The sequence below is a fragment of the Triticum dicoccoides genome, chromosome 3B (genome assembly GCF_002162155.2).
Source record: "Triticum dicoccoides isolate Atlit2015 ecotype Zavitan chromosome 3B, WEW_v2.0, whole genome shotgun sequence".
In the NCBI taxonomy this organism is placed as follows: domain Eukaryota; kingdom Viridiplantae; phylum Streptophyta; class Magnoliopsida; order Poales; family Poaceae; genus Triticum; species Triticum dicoccoides.
The window spans coordinates 246,691,681-246,699,020 of record NC_041385.1 but is presented as its reverse complement, the minus strand read 5'-3'; positions in this window follow the sequence as shown (position 1 = coordinate 246,699,020).

Genomic DNA, 7,340 nt, shown 5'->3' with positions numbered 1-7,340 from the left:
GAGGAACTATGACACTATTATTTTGAAATCCATGAACTACAGGAGTACTTTATTGCAACTCATCCGAGTGATAAACTTAAGTGTAAAATGGGCGGAGTAGTTCCGCGTTCCAAGCTCGGGGCTCGTCGATATTATGTTCGACGTTGTAAAGACGGTACGCCCCGTTGTGGAGAACTTTGGTGACGATGAAGGGTCCTTCCCAAGAAGGAGCAAGCTTGTGATGTTTCTTCTGATCCACTCGGAGAACTAAATCTCCTTCCTGGAAGGCTCGACCCCTCACATTTCTGGCGTGGAAACGACGCAAATCTTGTTGGTAGATGGTCGATCGGATCAGAGCCATCTCCCTTTCTTCCTCTAAAAGGTCGACTGCGTCCTGCCGCGCTTGTTCAGCTTCTGCTTCGTTGTAGATCTCAACTCGAGGAGCATTGTGGAGAAGATCACTCGACAAGACTGCTTCAGCTCCGTAGACCAAGAAGAATGGAGTTCTTCCGGTCGACCGATTAGGTGTGGTCCGCAGTCCCCAAAGCACCGAGGGAAGTTCGTCGACCCAAGCTCCAGTTGCATGCTTGAGATCACGCATCAGTCGGGGTTTCAATCCCTTGAGAATCAGGCCATTGGCTCGCTCTGCTTGTCCATTCGTCTGCGGATGGGCGACCGAAGCGTAGTCGACTCGTGTGCCTTGAGAGTTGCAGAAATCCCTGAATTCTTCCGAGTCAAAGTTCGACCCATTATCCGTAATGATGCTATGCGGGACTCCATATCTGAATATCAGTTCCCTGACGAAGCTAACAGCAGCACCGGCGTCAAGGTTCTTGATTGGTTTAGCCTCAATCCACTTGGTGAACTTGTCGACTGCCACCAGTACATGCATGAAGCCACTTCGCCCTGTTCTCAAAGGACCGACCATGTCCAACCCCCATACTGCGAAAGGCCAGACGAGTGGAATGGTCTTCAGAGCTGATGCAGGCTTGTGCGACATATTCGAGTAGAACTGACATCCCTCGCACTTATCCACTATTTCCTTTGCCATCTCATTCGCTTTTGGCCAGTAAAATCCGGCTCGGTATGCTTTGGCCACGATGGTCCGAGAGGACGCATGATGACCACAGGTTCCCGAGTGGATATCATTAAGGATGATTCGACCTTCTTCTAGTGTTATGCACTTCTGACCAACTCCAGTCGCGCTTTCTCTATATAACTGTCCTTTGATTACGGTAAAGGCTTTAGATCGACGGACGATCTGTCGAGCCTCTTCCTCATCCTCCGGAAGCTCTTTTCTCAGGATATACGCGATATACAGAACTGTCCAGTCGGGGATGACCACCAAGACCTCCATGACCAAGTCGACCACTGCTGGGACTTCAACCTCAGTCGGATCTGTGGCACTCTTGGGCTGTGGAGCTTCTTCGGTGAAAGGATCTTCTTTGACTGACGGAGTGTGTATATGCTCCAAGAACACACCACTCGGAATGGCTCCTCTCTTGGAACCTATCTTTGCTAGATCATCAGCTGCTTGATTTTTCAGTCGGGGTATATGATGGAGCTCCAACCCCTCGAACTTCTTTTCCAGCTTCCTCACCGCACTGCAGTATCCAGTCATGGCTGAGCTTCTCACGTCCCACTCCTTCATCACTTGGTTGACCACTAAATCTGAATCGCCATAGACCATCAGGCGACGGACGCCGAGTGAAATGGCCATGCGCAATCCGTATAAGAGGGCCTCATACTCTGCCTCATTGTTAGAGGAATCAAAGTGAATCTGGAGCACATATCTGAGCTTATCTCCTCTGGGGGAAACCAGGACAACCCCAGCACCGGAACCATTCAACATCTTAGAGCCATCAAAAAACATGGTCCAATGCTCCGAGTGAACTTCAGTCGGCTGCTGCTGTTCAATCCACTCAGCGAGGAAATCTGCTATTGCCTAGGACTTAATGGCTTTCTTTGCCTCAAACTTGATATCAAGGGGAAGAAGTTCAATCGCCCATTTCGCCACTCGACCAGTTGCATCTCTGTTGTGCAAAATCTCTGATAGTGGAGCGTCGCTAACGACTGTGATGGAATGATCAGAGAAATAATGAGCAACCTTCTTTGTGGTCATGTATATTCCATACACAAGCTTCTGATAATGAGGATATCTCTGCTTGGATGGAGTCAAGACTTCAGACAAATAATACACTGGGCGCTGAACTTTGAAAGCTTTTCCTTCTTCTTCCCGCTCGACCGTAAGCACAGTACTAACGACTTGTCCTGTGGCTGCGATATAAAGCAACAGAGGCTCTTTGTTGATTGGAGCAGCAAGCACCGGCTGGGTGGAGAGCAGAGCTTTTAGCTCAGCAAACGCTGCATCAGCTTCTGGAGTCCACTCGAACTTGTCTGCCTTCTTCATCAGTCGGTAAAGAGGCAATGCCTTTTCACCGAGTCGTGAGATGAATCGACTTAATGCGGCCAAGCATCCAGTAAGCTTCTGGACATCGTGCACTCGCACAGGGCGTTTCATTCGGAGAATAGTGCCGATCTTTTCTGGATTAGCATCGATCCCTCGCTCGGAAACGAGAAAACTGAGTAACTTGCCACCAGGAACTCCGAATGTGCACTTTGATGGATTGAGCTTGATATCATACCTTCTAAGGTTGGCAAATGTTTCGGCGAGGTCAGCGAGCAGGTCGGAACCTTTTTGTGACTTGACGACGATATCATCCATATACGCTTCCACATTCCGACTGATTTGAGTGAGTAGACACTTCTGAATCATTCGCATAAATGTGGCTCCGGCATTCTTGAGGCCGAATGGCATGGTGATATAGCAGAAGCACCCGAATGGAGTGATGAAAGCTGTTTTTACCTCGTTGGGTCCGTACAGACGGATCTGGTGGTACCCGGAGTAGGCGTCTAGAAAAGCAATCTCTCACATCCCGCGGTCGAGTCAACAATTTGATCTATGCGAGGGAGGGGAAAATGATCTTTCGGGCAGGCCCGGTTGATGTGCTTGAAATCAATGCACATTCGGAGCGATTTGTCCTTCTTAGGAACCATGACGACATTAGCGAGCCACTCGGAGTGGTATATCTCTCGGATAAATCCTGCCGCCAACAGTCGAGCCACTTCCTCACCAATGGCTTTTCTCTTCTGGACGGCGGACCGCCGAAGATGCTCTTCGACTGGTTTTGCTGATGAGTCGACTCTTAGGCGATGCTCAGCCAGTCCCCTGGGAACACCTGGCATGTCAGCGGGCTTCCATGCAAAAATGTCCCAGTTCTCACGGAGGAACTGGATGAGCGCTTCTTCCTATTTCGGGTCGAGTGTTGTGGAGATGTGGGTCGGGGCTGCATCGGGGTCGGTCGGGTGAATCTGAACAGGCTTCGTCTCACTGGACGACTGAAATGCAGATTCTGTGGCGGGTTTCTTGGATCGCAGCAAATCACTCGGATCTGCGTTTTGCTTGTATTCTTCAAACTCGACCGCTGTCACCTGGGAATCAGCAATCTTTGAGCCCTTCTGAAAGCACTCTTCTGCCTTTTTTCGATCACCGGTGACAGTGATCACTCCTTTGGGGCCGGGCATCTTCAATTTGAGGTACACGTAACATGGTCGAGCCATGAACCGTGCATAAGCTGGTCTCCCCAAAATGGCATGATATGCACTCTGAAAATCCATGACCTCAAACATCAACTTCTCTTTGCGAAAATGTTTCGAATCACCAAACACCACGTCCAGAGCTATTTGGCCGAGTGACTCAGCTTTCTTCCCTGGTATAACTCCATGAAAGCTCATGTTACTGGTGCTCAGTCGGGACATTGGAATGCCCATTCCTTTCAGTGTGTCTGCATACAACAAATTCAGCCTGCTACCACCGTCCATCAGCACTTTTTTCAGTCGAGTGCCTTCGACAACTAGATCGACCACCAAAGCTTGCCTCCCAGGGGTGGAAATATGAGTCGGGTGATCAGATTGGTCGAATGTGACGGGTGTTTAGGACCATCTCAGATAATTTGCTTTTGCTGGGGTAACCATGTTCACCTCGCGGTTAATGACTTTCAATCGACTCTTGCTTTCCACATCTGCAAAGATCATCAGAGTGGAGTTGACATGCGGGTATCCTTCCTCACTGTCCTCCTTGTCTTCGGCCTTGTCCGACTCCTTTTCCTTGTCTTTAGACTGTTTTCCTTGAAACTGCTGGATCTGGAGTCGACATTGGCGAGTGGTATGCTTTGGGTAAATGATATTCCCCTCTTCGTCTTTCTTCGTGTGGATGTGACACGGCATATCCATCACGTCGTTCCCTTCTTTATCCTTTACCTTCTTAGGGTTCCAGGATCCTTTTGGTTTCCCTTTAAACTTTCCATGAGTCACGGCCAGAGCCTCACCAGGAGCTGCCGGTTCAGCCTTCCGCTTCTATTTCCGACTGGTGTTTCCCTTCTTCGACTGGCTCGGCTTGTGCTTGCCGCTTCGGAGTCGGTCTTCTTCTTCACCGTTGGCGTACTTGGTAGCAATTTCCATCATCCGACTCAAGGTCATGTCACCGGTTCGACCAAATTTCAAACTCAATTCTCTGTTCTTGACACCATCCTTGAAGGCGCAGACTGCCTGATGATCAGACACATTCTCCACAGTATGGTGCAAAGTGATCCATCTCTGAATATACTCCCTGAGAGTCTCATTGGTCTTCTGCACGCAGACTTGCAGCTCCGTCAATCCAGCTGGTCGGTTGCAAGTTCCTTCAAACGTTCTGACGAACACTCGGGACAAATCTTCCCAAGTGTAAATGCTGCTAGGAGGTAACTGATTCAACCACGATCTGGCAGAACCTTCCAACATGAGGGGCAAATGCTTCATGGCCACCTCGTCATTCCCACCACCAATCTGAACCGCCACTCGGTAGTCCTCAAGCCAAGTTTCAGGCTTAGACTCACCGGTGAACTTGCTGACTCCTGTTGCCAACCTGAAATTGGGAGGAATCACTGCGGCTCTGACAGCTCTGCTGAAACATTCCGGACCAGAAATGTGCACTCGACTGCTCGTGGGCGCATCTCTGTCGAGTCCACCCCGATGGGCTCTGTTCCGGTCGACCAAGCCTTGCACGATAATGGATCGCGCGTCGAAGCCTGGTTCTCTGGGGTCGACTGGAACTCTTCGCCCCGCACTGAGCTGACGTCTGTCATCTTGCTGCCGAGGAGCGTAAGACCCACCCCTCGGAGGGGAAGTGGGCACTCGACGCCTATCATCTCGGTCGTGTCGGTCTCCATATTGGTCTCGCCGATTCTCGCGCCCTTCACGCCGCAGAGGCGATCTGGGGCTGTGAGCCGACTGAACCGTATTCGCAGCGACGGATCGACTGAGAATTCTGTTGCGCGACTGCGACACGGCTGAATTCTGATCTCCTGCTGCCCAGAGCAGATCCCTGATCTGCATCAAGCCTCTGCCAGCTTCCGATTGAGAGGGCTGAATGGACTCTGCTATACGGGTCGCAGCTGCTAAATTCTGGATTGGGGTTCGATATACCTGAGTCGGCGGGAAGAGTTGACGTCGATTGGCGTCGGGAACTCGTTGCCGCGCGCGCTCGTCGAGTGCTCGCTGAAGATTCTCCAGGCGAGCGCGTTCGGCCAAATTGTCCAAACGTGCCTCCTCCAAGGCGCGAGCCTCAGGGGTTTCTCCTGCGATGGGAGTATGCAGGGCATCCATGTTCCTGCGGCGAAGTTCCTCTCTTTGCAGAGAGTCAAGTGGCTCGGGCTGGTACTCTTCGTGGTCTCGTGCGGGGTCGCCTCCGTCGCCTGCCCCACCATCATGGGCGAAGCCAGGGGGCTGCGAGGCCCGTCGACCATCAGGATTTCCGCCGCTGGATCACTGCTATCGCATTCGGATGTAGTCTCTACGGAGCCAGTCGACAGATCGAACAGGCCGTAGAGAGATTCGTCGGGCTCGATTGACGCAACTTGGGTGGTGGCCGTCTGGCGAGCCACCGCGTGTCTCACCCACCACTGAAGCCTCGACCGACCCGAGCGCTTGTGCTGGCGGGAGACCGGGAGGGTGGTCGATAGGGGAGTCGACCGATATGGGGTCGACGGTTGCCGCAGCAGAACGCCGTGGACACATGCGCGAAAATGCGTCGCACCGCGGACGGGGAGCGCATCGACGTCGAGTGGAGCCTCCTGGAGCCAGGCGGAGTCGTCGGCGACGAAGGTGAGGGCACCGAGACGAATCTCTCGACCCTCGACCAAAACCCCAGCAACTACCATGATGAAAGTACTCGGAAGAATCGCAACTTCTCCACAAAATCGCTAAAACACCTGCCCCACGGTGGGCGCCAACTGTCGTGGATCTAAGTCTGACAGTAGAGTGGGGGGTAGGTATGGAGAGGCAAGGTCCTAGCTATGGAGAGGTTGTAAACACAAGAGATGTACGAGTTCAGGCCCTTCTCGGAGGAAGTAAAAGCCCTACGTCTCGGAGCCCGGAGGCGGTCGAGTGGATTATGTGTATATGGATTACAAGGTGCCGAACCCTTCTGCCTGTGGAGGGGGGTGGCTTATATAGAGTGCGCCAGGACCCCAGCCAACCCACGTAATGAAGGGTTTAAGGTACATTAAGTCCGGGGCGTTACTGGTAACGCCCCACATAAAGTGTCTTTACTATCATAAAGTCTACTTAATTACAGACCGTTGCAGTGCAGAGTGCCTCTTGACCTTCTGGTGGTCGAGTGAGTCTTCGTGGTCGAGTCCTTCAAGTCAGTCGAGTGAGTCCCTCGTAGGTCGACTGGAAGGTGATCTCTTCTAAAGGTGTCCTTGGGCAGGGTACTTAGATCAGGTCTGTGACCCTACCCTAGGTACATGACTCCATCAGACACAACATAAAAGTAAATAGATATTCCCTTCGCAGAGGGAAGCAGTTATTTGCAAAGGTGCCAAAGCTCAAGTTTTTAAAACAAAGGTAAATGAAATTTTGAGAAATGCACCCTTCTTGTTTACTTCGCGACCATTAGTTATCAGTATCTTCCATGTTAAACACATTAGTGGTGGTTCCCAAGCGATAAAAGTAAAGGTTTACTCCCCCTCCACCAACAATCACATTCCACGGCTTGTCCGAAACAACGGGTGACGTCCATACCAACGATAGTCCTGGGGGAGTTTTGTTTAATTATTTGCAATTTGAGTTCGGGACTGGGAATCCCTATTACTGCCCCTCTCGTGCAAGGACGAGTGAATAAACACTCATCATGAGAATAACCCGCTTAGCATGGAAGATACTGACTACCTCCTGTCGCTCTATGAACAATCCAGGAACACAAAAAGGGAAATTTATTTGAAGTTTTTAGAGGTGGCACATGCAAATTTACTTGGACGATA